This window comes from Trachypithecus francoisi, unplaced genomic scaffold (assembly GCF_009764315.1).
Source record: "Trachypithecus francoisi isolate TF-2019V2 unplaced genomic scaffold, Tfra_2.0 Lachesis_group17, whole genome shotgun sequence".
NCBI classification, from domain to species: domain Eukaryota; kingdom Metazoa; phylum Chordata; class Mammalia; order Primates; family Cercopithecidae; genus Trachypithecus; species Trachypithecus francoisi.
This window is the reverse complement of record NW_022681462.1, coordinates 14,374,907-14,387,971: the sequence shown is the minus strand read 5'-3', so window position 1 is coordinate 14,387,971 and position 13,065 is coordinate 14,374,907. Positions and strand designations below refer to the sequence as shown.

At 42.3% G+C, this 13,065-nt stretch overlaps 1 long non-coding RNA gene across 1 annotated transcript; it reads right to left on the bottom strand.

Annotated features, from left to right (window-relative positions):
* Window positions 1-365: 365 nt before the first annotated feature.
* Window positions 366-13,061, bottom strand: LOC117099728. The gene is made up of 2 exons (XR_004443976.1): window positions 12,995-13,061; window positions 366-416 (listed from the first exon to the last, which is right to left on the bottom strand). It is a non-coding gene; the product is annotated as an uncharacterized LOC117099728 (long non-coding RNA).
* Between the last annotated feature and the right edge of the window lie 4 nt (window positions 13,062-13,065).

The window sequence follows — 13,065 nt, the reverse complement described above, 5'->3', positions numbered from 1 at the left end:
AGAAATCACTATCTCAAGCCTGTTGTGCCTAATCATAGCATTTCCACTTCTCTGTAGTTACCCCGGTTCCAAACAGAAAGCAGGGTACATGCCTCCTCTGCTTTACTGCACCCTTCACTCATCTGGGGCAACCCTGTGCTCATACTCTCTGATGTCCCAACTTTCTGCTTGCTGCCTTTTTTTTTTTTTTTTTTTTTTTTTTTGAGACAGAGTCTCGCTTGTTGCCCAGGCTGGAGTGCAGTGATGCGATCTCGGCTCACTGCAACCTCTGCCACCCAGATTCAAGCGATTCACCTGCCTCAGCCCCCTGAGTAGCTGTGATTACAGGCGCCCGCTACCACGCCCAGCTGATTTTTTGTATTTTTAGTACAGACGGGGTTTCACCATGTTAGCCAGGATGGTCTCGATCTCCTGACCTCATGATTCGCCCACCTCGGCCTCCCCAAGTGCTGGGATTACAGACATGAGCCACCCATTGCGCCCGGCCTCTGCCTGCTGCTTTTATCTTCGCTTCCAGTCATGAGAAAGTGGCTCTGACATCATATCCTGTGTTCTTCTCGGCTGTATCTATGATCTGTTCAGGGGCACTTTTCCAAGTTCTGCCTCACTAGTGTATACAAATACATTTTTTTCTTCCAACAAAGTCTGGTTTTTGCCACTCAAAAGCACTTGATTTCAAACTATTGTCTTCCTATGAATTAATCCTATTTTGAAATTCTAAGCTAAGAGATGACTTATCAGATCTTGGCTGGGTTTTTTTTCTCCCTGTGACTCAATGCATGCCATTGACTCAAGGGCAGGGGAAGCCACGGAGACAAAGACTTACTGGGCAGGCAAATACACTGATTTAACGTCTCACAAAGGTTATCTCCATTACATCAGCATAAGCTTCCCAGAACCAGCTAAAAGGAAACCAGCGTCAGTGTGGCAAATGCTACTGAGTTTTCACATTGTAACAGGGGTGCACCCACTGCATGGGGAAAATTTAACGGTCCTGAAAGTGAACATGATCAAAATTGAACTACTGATTCCATAACTCTCCAGCCAATTATTGAGGTGCAAACTTGAGTTATTCTGGATTCCTCTCTTTTCTTCACACCTCATGTTTAATCCATCTGCAATCAGAGCATCTAATGGGAAAGAGGAGCCTTTTTCTAATTTTCACAAAGGCACCGTATGAGCCGGTAGTGGTCTGTTGCTGAAACCCTAGGCCAAGCTGCCAGTGTCTGTCACCTGGACTTCTGCCATAGGCTCCTCCCAGGTCTCCCCACTTCTGTGTTTGACCTCCTATAATCCATTCTCCACAAAGCAGCCAGATTAAATACAAATGAGATCACACCCCTTCCCAGCTTCCTTGCTTTAAATCCTCCTCCAGCTTGTCATCACTCTGACATGGCTCTGCTGCTTTCATCCTGGCTCTTGTTCAGCCTTATCTCTTTCCAAGCTTTCTCCTTAACTACTTCCCTCTAGCCACACTGCCCATCTTGTTGCCCTCAAGTACACAGTACACAAGGATCGTTTCTACCCCAGGTCCTTTGCACTTACTGTTTCTTTGCTAGCAGAGTTCTTCCCCAGATTCTCCCACTGCTGCCCCCTTCCCAGCCTTCAGGTCTCAACTCAGATGTCACGGAGCAGCCACACCACACCCCAGGTACCATCTACCATAGTACTCCGCTTTATTTTCTTCATAGTCCTTAGTTCCTGAAATTGTATTATGTATTCGTTTGTTTACATGTTTATTGCACATCCCCCTTCTCTTAGAGTACAACTGCCTTAAACAGGGACTTGCTTTGTCTTTTTTCAGCACTGTGTTTCTAGCATTAAACAGTTGCCTGGCACATCATAAACACTCAGTAAATATTTGTGGACTGAAACCAACTAATGTCAACCAGGGGAGGGAAGGAGGAAGACAGTATTTTTTAACTCCACAAGCACCAGTGGATACCATTTTATTTCTTTGCTAGGGAATATTAATTTCTAGGTCAGGAAATCATTCAGATTAATGTGGCTTTCTCGTGAGATACTTAGCTGCAAAACAGAACTAACATCTATATTTATGTCACAGAAAAGCAGTTTTTTCAAATAATCAAGTCGGTCAAAATATCAATTGTTAGCCTTATTTGCCGGGTACAAAATTTGACTGGTTTGCACGTGTGTTGGTGTGTGCTTAACCCGCGGCAGATCGCCTGCTATTTTAGGGTCCCTGATTGCTAAAAGTTGTTTACTTGATTTCTTTCATTTGAAGTGTGGCTGAGGAGGCAGGCCTGATCAGAGGCAAGTGGTAAAAAGAGAGACAATGTGAAAGATCTTTTTGGGTGTGCTATAAAATAACCACCAACAATCTTTAGGTATTTCTTGGACTTTCGAGACTGAAAACTAAGCTCTCTTTGATAGGTGCTTTAAATTTTTGAATGACTGATAACATTGGAAAGTCCTGAACAGCTGTACAAACACTGAAGCAAGGACTTTAACATTCTGCCCTGGGTACTGACCGTGGTGGCTTACACCTGTCATCCCAGCACTTTTGGAAGGCAAGACAGGAAGATTGCTTAAGCCCAGGAGTTCAAGACCAACCTGAGCAACATACAAAAAATTAGCTAGGTGTGATGGCACACATTTGTAGTCCCAGCTCTCTGGGAGGCTGAGGTGGGAGGATTGCTTGAGCCCAGGAAGTTGAGGCTGCAGTGAACTGAGATCATAGCATCACTGCATTCCAGCCTAGGTGACAGAGTGAGGCCCTGTCTCAAAAAAAAAAACAAAAAACAAAAACAAAAAAAAAAACATCTGCTTTGAGTTACATGTTTTGAATAAAGGTGCAGAAAAATTAAGCCTTATCTTGATCAGAATAAACAAGATCAAACATCCTTCTCCATCCCTGGTTCATAGTGTCCACAATTTCTACCATTAGAGCTCTATATTTTTATCCTGGAGTCCTTTTTTAAAATGCGTATATTCCTGACAATATGTTAGACCAATTCATGAAGATACTGAAACCACTTAGATCCATGTTCCTCCCTATGAGCCCTGAAAGAGGAAGAGAGAGATGCATCAGGGGAGGCTAGATGTACCAACTCTGACTTTGCTGAACCTAGAATGGATCCAGTACAGTACAGTATAGTACAGTAGTTGTTGAGCCTTTGAATAATGATATTGTAAAGCAAATTATAAGTTTTGCGATGTAAGTTACTTAATCTAAGAAAATAGATTTTTTTGGCTGGGTGCAGTGGCTCATGCCTGTAATCCCAGCACTTTGGGAGGCTGAGGCGGGTGGATTACGAGGTCAGGAGTTCAAGACCAGCCTGGTTAACATGTTGAAATCTTGTCTCTACTAAAAATACTATATATATATATATATATATATATATATATATAATATTAGCCAGGTGTGGTGGCACATACCTGTAGTCCCAGCTACTTGGGAGGCTGAGGTTGCAGTGAGCTGCGATCACACCACTGCACTCCAGCCTGGCTGACAGAACACCACTCTGTCTAAAAAAAAAAAAGAAAATGGATTTTTTCAAGTTCAAATGTTGCTATGCAATATAAATTTTGATGGATTTTTTTCTAGTGAGGGTCCCAACAGGCAACAGATGACACACTTGAATTAGGATAATTTGAGGAGAGTTTATTATTTTTTTTTTTTTTAATTTTTTTTCGAGACAGAGTCTTGCCCGGTCACCCAGGCTGGAGTGCAGTGGGGGAGATTTTATTTTTAAAGGGACTATTTACAGGAGAGCTGGTGGGGTGTAATGGAAACATAAGGCTAGTCTAGAAACCAGTGGTTAGAAGCCTCAGAATGGCTTATGCCCATAGGCCCTAAGGGAGTGATGATCAGAACCTGGAAAGGGAGTAGCATTTGGAGGAGACCACCTTGAGAGGAGCAGTGACCTTTACTCAAGGGACACATACAGCCAGAGTCAACCTCTCTAGGAAAAAGCCAAGGGAATAAAAACTTTGATCTTGCACTTCTTCCTTTTCTGCCAGAGCTCCCCATTAGCCAAAACCAACTGGAAGCCAAAGGGAAATGGAGCGTATACACATGGGTCAGGCAGAGGGGGAGGTAGAAAAGGGTCGAGAGGAATCTGGAGGAGCATAATGACACCCCCATTCACTCCACAAGAAGCACTGAGGAAGAGCCATCCACATCTCTTCCTTTCCCACTGTATGCTTTCAAGCTTTCAGAGTAAAGCAGTCTTGGGCTGGAAGAGTGGAGAGGATGTGTCCTTAAAATCAGATTTGGAGTGTTGATTAATATCTTACCAGATTTGGAGTGTTTATATATATATATATATATATACCACACACACACACATATATATATATACACACACACACACACACACACATATATATATATATATATATATTTTTTTTTTTTTTTTAGTTGGAGTCTTACTCTGTTGCCCAGGCTGGGGTGCAGTGGCGTGATCTTGGCTCACTGCAACCTCCACCTCCCAGGTTCAAGCGATTCTCCTGCCTCAGCCTCCTGAGTAGCTGGGATTACAGGCAAGTGCCTCCACGCCCAGCTAATTTTTGTATTTTTAGTAGAGACGGGGTTTCACCATGTTGGTCAGGTTGGTCTCAAACTCCTGACCTTGTGATCCACCCACCTTTGCCTCCCAAAGTGATGGGATTACAGGCATGAGCCACCACACTCGGCCTGATTAATATCTTACACTGGACATCCTAATCTCTGCATCAAGACTGTGTTTGTAACTGAAAGTGATAATCTATAGTGATAGCGATCATTATAAGCCAGAAAATGTAAGGACTTGCCAGAATTTTCATACTAGAACATATCTATAGATAAATAGATATGTAGACGTCTAGATAGATAGATGGATAGACTTTATATATGTAAAGGGACAATAGGGACAAAAATAAAGTTGCTTTTTTTCTTTTTAAATTGAGACAGGGTTTTGCTCTGTCATCCAGGCTGGAGTACAGTGGCATGATCTCAGCTCACTTGGCTCACAGCCTTGACCTCTGGGCTCAAGTGATCCTCCCACCTCCGCTTCCTGAGTAGATGGGACTATGGGCATACGCCACCACACCTGCTAAGTTTTGCATTTTTTTATAGAGACAAGGTTTCACCATGTTACCCAGGCTAGTCTCAAACTCCTAGGCTCAAGTGATCCACCCACTTTGGCCTCCCAAAGTGCTACAATTACAGGTGTGAACCACTGTGCCCAGCCTAAAGTTGCTTTTTTATTACATCAGAGAATTGTGCTTATTCAACATAATGTTTTCTAATTTCTCACTTTACAGACAATGAAACTGAATCTGAGAGAGCTTGATTCACATACCCCATCTCAGCAAGCCACTTCACACCAAAATCCAAACTAGAAGCATAAATTGAGGCATTTACAGGACATGCCACTGTGGGCTTACAAAAGAAGTTAGCACTGTTACAAATTTCAAACAAGGTCTAAGGCAAAATTTTAAACAAGGTCTATGAGCTATCTTTGCTGTATCGCTTGGCAGCAGACATTACCCTTAGGTAGTGTGGTATCAGGTAGTTGGAGAAGTCTCAATGGCCAAGCTAGGCTTCCTTGTTACAGTGACTTATACCTCTCCTCTGAGGTTTAGACCTTAGTTCTGTGATTCAGAAATTCAATTTCATTTTTTCACCCAAGAATAATCAAGTTCCGATGAATTGATGTACTTGTCAACCTCACAAACAGAGTTACTGGTAAATAAAAATGTGCATTCAATTATGCTGAGAAATGTTACTGTCAAAGAAATAAGACTGGTATCAGCTAGTCAGCATATTCTCTGGCTGAATTGTTTGGCGGGAGAATATAGATAAATCAGACATTCATTTTCATTCTCAAGAAAATAACTCCAAGTGTAAATCCCACTGTCAGTGGGTCAAAGGCATAAACTTCACACATAAATGACAACATATAATAACAATTTACTTTACTAAGCATATGTCCGGTTTTTTTTGTTTTTTTTTTTTTCTTGAGACAGAGTCTCGCTCTGTCGCCCAGACTGGAGTGCAGTGGCGCAATCTCGGCTCACTGCAAGCTCCGCCTCCTGGGTTAACACCATTCTCCTGCCTCAGCCTCCTGAGTAGCTGGAACTACAAGTGCCTGCCACCACGCCCGGCTAATTTTTTTTGTATTTTTAGTAGAGACGGGGTTTCACTGTGTTAGCCAGGATGGTCTTGCTCTCCTGACCTCATGATCCGCCCACCTCAGCCTCCCAGGTTCAAGCGATTCTCCTGCCTCAGCCTCCTTAGTAGCTGGGACTGCAGGCATGTGCCACCATGCCCAGCTAATTTTGTGTTTTTAGTAGAGACAGGGCTTCTCCATGTTGGTCAGGCTTGTTTCGAACTCCCGACCTCAGGTGATCTGCCTGCCTCAGCCTCCCAAAGTTCTGGGATTACAGGCGTGAGCCACAGCGCCCAGCCATGCCCTGCATTTTTACAAATTCCTTGGTGTTTTGATGTGCATCCTCCATAGTGTGGTAAAACCTTAGCATCATAAAACTTTGGTTAGACAGAAATTAATTAGAACACTTCATTTAAAATAATTTTTTCTGATGCATCAACTTCTTTCCTCTCAGCTCCAAATCTACCCTGCACTGCTCTGCTCTGTGATGCTGGAGCTAGGCCCTGTAAACATTTCTCCTTTGCAGCTGGCAGAATGTTAAGCTTTGTCTGCAGGGCTGGGGGGCCACTGCAAGAGGAAAGTGCTTCTCTCTTCTTTGTTCCCATGTGATTTTCCTTCTTTTGGGGTAACTTGACAGCCAGTGGGTACAGGAATCCCAAAAGTGCTCAATTGCCCAGGGAGTCTCACAGGCAATCCAGAAGGTGGTTTCTTGCTTCCCGACACTGACTTGCAGAACCTGGGTGGACTTCTTTACCATCCAGGAGGTGATAGCTACATCCGAGTGAAGTGACTCCAGTGAAGTCAGCCTTGGAGAGAGGGCTCTTCCAAATTTGTTCCTTCCTTGGGTACTCAGCATTTGCCCTGGGGCAAGCATTCTCAGTGGGGGTGAAAATTGGTTCTTTGCGGGGGTGGGGAGTATGTGTGAAATAATCTTAGGTTATTCCTCCAAAGGGCCACAGTACACACACAGATATACAGTATACCTATAGAATTAAGGTTTCATGGGGATGAGGGGACAGGTGGTGATAAGGGGCAAAAAATATCTAAAAATGTCTCCTTAGAGGGGCAAATTTTTTTTATATAAGTTGAGAAACTCTGGTCTAGAAAGTAGCAGCAGCTCTTTATATCCACCATTCTTGCATTCTTAAGAGTTATGTTTACCCCTTAGTAGTTAATCCCATTTCTAGTTAATATACTTTAAATTTCCCCTATTGGACTTATTGTGTGATTGTTTTCTGGCTAGACCTTGACTGATACAGTGCACTTGACTTTTATGGAAAAAAGGCAAATAATAATTGAAAATATGCTAAAATCAAAGGCTTGAGTTTTTAAAATTCTAGGACATTGTCTTTTTTTTTTTTTTTGAGATGGAGTGGTGCTCTCCTGCCCAGGCTGGAGTGCAGTGGCGTGATCTTGGCTCACTGCAACCTCTGCCTCCTGGGTTCAAGCGATTCTCCTGCCTCAGCCTCTCGAGTAGCTGGGACTACAGGCACTTGCCACCACACCCAGCTATTTTTGTATTTTTATAGTAGAGACAGGGTTTCACCATGTTGGCCAGGATGGTCTCGATCTCTTGACCTCGTGATCTGCCCACCTCACCCTCCCAAAGTGCTAGGATTACGGGTGTGAGCCACCACACTTAGCCCTCTAGGACATTTTCTATAGCCTGTAGAGCTGAATCCCCAGCTACTTACATCCCCAGCTACTTACATCTTGCACAGTGGGAATATATGTTTGGAATGATGACATTGGGACCACGACAGATGAAGGATGGCCAAAGATAGGTTGCTAGTCTGTACTAGCCTTTCACCAGTACAATGCATTCTATATAGATACAGAACACATTTTTCATTTATAACTATTTTATTAAGTGCTTATAAATGCCAAGCTGCATAATAACAATAATCATCATCATCATCATCATCATAACTAACATTTATTGGGCACTTACTATGTGCCAGCACTAATCTAAGCTCTATCACTCTGGTAACACGGCTGCAAATGAATAGGAAAAAGCTGAAAATATAAGCCAGGAAGCCAGTTAGGAGGTTGCTGTAAAAGTCCAGGCATGAGATGACAGTGGCTTGGACTAGGGTGATAGCACGGAGATAGCATGCTGTTGGCTTAGTAAGGCCCAGAGCAGAAAGAGCTCTCCACCCTCTTTAGCTACAAAACAGTCTGTAGCAGAGGCGTCATTCAATCCACTTACCAGAGAAACAAGGCTAGAGAAAGAAACATAATTTATTTGTTAAGTTCCTACAACATGGCCAGTACTGTGTTACACAATGTTAGGGGTAGCCAACAATAATCATATATTTATGAGTACCTTATGACCTGTTATACAGCTATAAAATGATAAAGCGAATAGAAGAATATATAGAATATATTTGAGACTTTGGAATGGGAAAGAATTTTGTAAATCAGACCTAAAAAGCACAAGACATGAAATTTTGACTGCACTAAAATTACAGATTTCTGTTCAGTGAAGCCCATCATAACAAACTTACACAGACAGAGGATAGACAGAAAGAAAACATTTGGAAGATATTTCTTTTTTTTTTTTTTTTTTTTTTTTTTTTGAGACGGAGTCTCGCTGTGTCGCCCAGGCTGGAGTGCAGTGGCGCGATCTCGGCTCACTGCAAGCTCCGCCTCCGGGTTCCCGCCGTTCTCCCGCCTCAGCCTCCGAGTAGCTGGGACTACAGGCGCCCGCCACTGCGCCCGGCTAGTTTTTTGTATTTTTTAGTAGAGACGGGGTTTCACCGTGTTAGCCAGGAGGGTCTCGATCTCCTGACCTCGTGATCCACCCGCCTCGGCCTCCCAAAGTGCTGGGATTACAGGCTTGAGCCACCGCGCCCGGCTGGAAGATATTTCACACCAACAAGGAATTCAAACCCAGAATATACAATAGTCTTCCTTATCTGCAGGGGATACATTCCAAACCTCGCTAAGTATATGCCTGAAACTGGATAGCACCAAACCTTATATATACTATGTTTCTTTCTTTTACATACATACCTATGATAAAGTTTAATTTATAAATTAAGCACAGTAAGAGATTAACAACAATAACCAATAATACATTACAACAATTATAATTATAATAGCATTACTACTCTTGCAGTTTGTGGTCATTATTAAATAAAATAAGAGTGACTTGAACACAGCATGGAGATACCACAAATTATTCTGAGAACCGGGAGGTCTACTAAGTGTCTAAGGGATGGGCAGCGGGTGGATATGTGCTGCACAAAGGAATGATACAGGCCTTGGGCAGGATGGAGCGAGATGACACAAGTTTTCATCACACTAGTCAAAATGGCATGCAGTTTAAAACTTATGAATTGTTTATTTCTGGAATTTTCCACTTAATATTTTTGGACTAAAGACGGTGGGTAACAAAACTCAGAAAGCAAAACCTCAGATAAGTGGGGACGACTGTATAAAGAACTCCTATAAGTCAGATAAAGTACCCAAGAGAGACATTGACAAAAAGTATGAATAGCCAACTCTCAGAAGTGGAAACCCAAATGCCTAAGAAGGATTGAAGAGAAGTTCAGTGTCACTAGTTAACAAAAGAATGGAAATTAAAACTATTTGAGATACCCAAATAGTGATACTTACATTACACCCAATAGATTTATAAAAACTAGAAAGTTGGGAAATCTTGATAATCTTGGCAAAAGTGTGGGAAACAGAAACCCTCATGTGCTGCTGCCGGGAGTGTACACAGATGTAGGTATCCTAGAGTGCACTGTGGCAGTATCTCATTGTATGTGTGTGTGTGTGTGCTCACGCACGTGCATGCTCATTGACAACCTATGATCCAAGAATCCCTCTCCACACAGGTTCATGAAGAAATACACACAAAGATGTCTGTCACAGGATTGCTTGTGGACAAGAGAGTTCGGGGCAGTCTGGGAGTCCATCACTAGGGCCACAGGTATTTTAAGAGGATCAGATGATCATGACATGATCATGACACATAATATGGAACCTTATACAGCAGTTAGAAGAAATGCACTAGCTGTGCATAAAGCAACATGAATAGAGCTGTAAAACAGTATTGCATCAAAAAGAAAGAAACAGAATGAGAGCCACTGAACAGTACAGATTTAACACATATATTCATAGAGCAGCATTATAGAAAAAACAACCTGGAGATACACTCATGTCCAAACACTTATTAAATACATCAGAGTGACTGCCAATGCTGGCAATCAAGGAGGAAAACAATGAAGTAAAATGAAACAAGGAAAGGGCTCTCATGGATGATCACATACAGTGATCTGAGGAGGGCAATTAACGCAGATCTTTGCACTTTAAGTCCAAAAGAAGAAAAAAGGAAAGATCTAAATCCCGTCTTCCTTTCTTGAAGCTTTTTCATCCCATAAATGAGATGCGACATCTGATTTTTGAGATAATCCATGTAAACGTCTGTGCAACTAGCAACTCAAGGATCATCCATCTAGCTGGTTCTTCCCGGTCTCTGGGGACACTTGAGCAAAGCACACATCCATGAGAAGCCAGAGGGTAGAAATAAAACAGAGTAAAGGATACCCTTGTATACTCAATTCCATAAACCAAAGCCTAAATACGGCCTTATTTATGAAACTAGAAGTGCAGTGTAAGACCAAGAATAAAGAATAAAGAGATTGCAGTGTCAGATCAGTGACCCTGGCGTGGTTATTTCCATCAGACAAAACAGGGAGTTATCTAACAATGAAGCACAGAAAAGAGAAAACAAACAGGTAGCTCCGCGTCATCTGCAAAGACAATGTAGTTGGTAAAGGCAGATTATTTGGCATAATCAGGCAATATAAAATGTATATATGTACGTGTATATATACAATTTTTAAAGTGAGTCAATCTTAGGATTTTGTTCGCTTCAAATTGGTTTCAGCCAAACAGGAAACACAAAAGAGCCTGGTTTGATTCCAGAACGCCTCCTTTTTAAGGCTGCCAGGTCTGTCCTTTTGCAGGGAATGAGAGTGAACAAGGCTGAATATTTCTCTGTGTTTCTGAGAAGGGCTTGTCTGACCCAAGTCCTTGCAGCTGCATGCACCACCTGTGGCATGAGTCTGTTGCCCTTTTTCAGTTTGTTCTTTCTTATCTCCAACTGTCTGCCTAGACAGATGACTGCGGGGAATTCACATGTTTTTCGTTCTCCTTAGCTTCAATATGATAGCCACCCCACTTAAATTACACTCCAAGGTAAGCAGGAATTGGTTTTAATGGAACCCTAAGAGATGGGGAAGTGAGGAAGGTGAGGGATGACTTCTTGATTCCTTGGTGCTGTATTATCACGGATTCTTCCTCTGAGTTATCTTTTGTACTTAAAATTCCTTTATTTGGCCATTAAAGTGAATGAACCTATAAACTGTACTCTCTCTGGATACTTAGGTATTTGAAAATGATTTTGGCTACCATTTCATTTGGCTAGCATTTTATATTGGACTCACCTACAGCTTTAACTAAATGTCTAAGATATCCTTTAGCAGCACATCAGTTTAGGGAAAGCCAGCTTTAAAATGTATAGAAACTTAAGAGTACATAACTTTAAAAGTATATAAAGACATAACACTAAACTAAAACAATCACAAAATCTTAGAATTTTGTAGGAGAAAAGAACCTTAGCAAGCACTGACCAGTTCTCAGCCTCTTTTTGTTTTTTCTCTGCCTCCATACTGTTTACGTTTGCAAATTCTCAGTAACATGGCTTCTACTTAATGAGTCTCACCTGGGAAGAACAAACATGTACTGTAGCTTGGAAACATCACCTCTCTCCCCATGCCAAGTTTGTTAGTTTTCAGAGACCATTTGTTGCTAATTGATGATAAAAGTAATATTGTGATTCACAGACTTACCCTGTTTTTTATCTACCAGCCTGTGCCTCACTTTGAACTTTGTGACGTAAGACAGGACCATGGCTGGGCACGGTGGCTCACGCCTATAATCCCAGCACTTCGGGAGGCCAAGGCAGGCAGATCACCTGAGGTAGGGAGTTCAAGACCAGCCTTACCAACATAGAGAAACCCCATCTCTACTAAAAATACAAAATTAGCCAGGCGTGGTGGTGGGCGCCTGTAATTCTAGCTACTCAGGAGGCTGAGGCAGGAGAATCGCTTGAACCCAGGAGGCGGAGGTTGCAGTGGGCCGAGATTGAGCCATTGCACGCCAGCCTGGGCGACAGAGCGAGACTCCATCTCAAAAAATAAATAAATTAATTAATTAAAAGGGCCATGAACACAAAACAACTGTGTCCCCATCTGCAGAGAAACACTGAGTACCTGGACACTGTTTAGTGTCCTTTTTAACCTTATAATTAAATTCCACACTCCCCCTGCTATTATTTAAAGTATTTAGCACTCAACCAAATGTATTTTTATTGGCTACTAGTACTAAAGTAGTTACTATCTTATCAAAAGCCTATTAACAAAAGCCAAGGCACAATTTTTCCCATGCAGTCTCTGGCTTTGATTTTTTATTTTTTATTTTTTAGACATAGTCGTGTAGAAAAGTTACAGAATACAGATGAACAGAAAAACAGTTTTTCTTAATCTCACCACCTAGAGAAAACAGCATCTCCCATGTACACTTCTAGTCTTCATTTTCATCTTTTTTTTTTTTTTTTTTTTTTTTTTTTTTTTTTTTTTTTTTTTTTTTTGAGACGGAGTCTTGCTCTGCCACCCAGCTGGAGTACAGTGGCCGGATCTCAGCTCACTGCAAGCTCCGCCTCCCGGGTTTACGCCATTCTCCTGCCTCAGCCTCCCGAGTAGCTGGGACTACAGGCGCCCGCCTCGTCGCCCGGCTAGTTTTTTGTATTTTTAAGTAGAGACAGGGTTTCACCGTATTAGCCAGGATGGTCTCGATCTCCTGACCTCGTGATCCGCCCGTCTCGGCCTCCCAAAGTGCTGGGATTACAGGCTTGAGCCACCGCGCCCGGCCCATT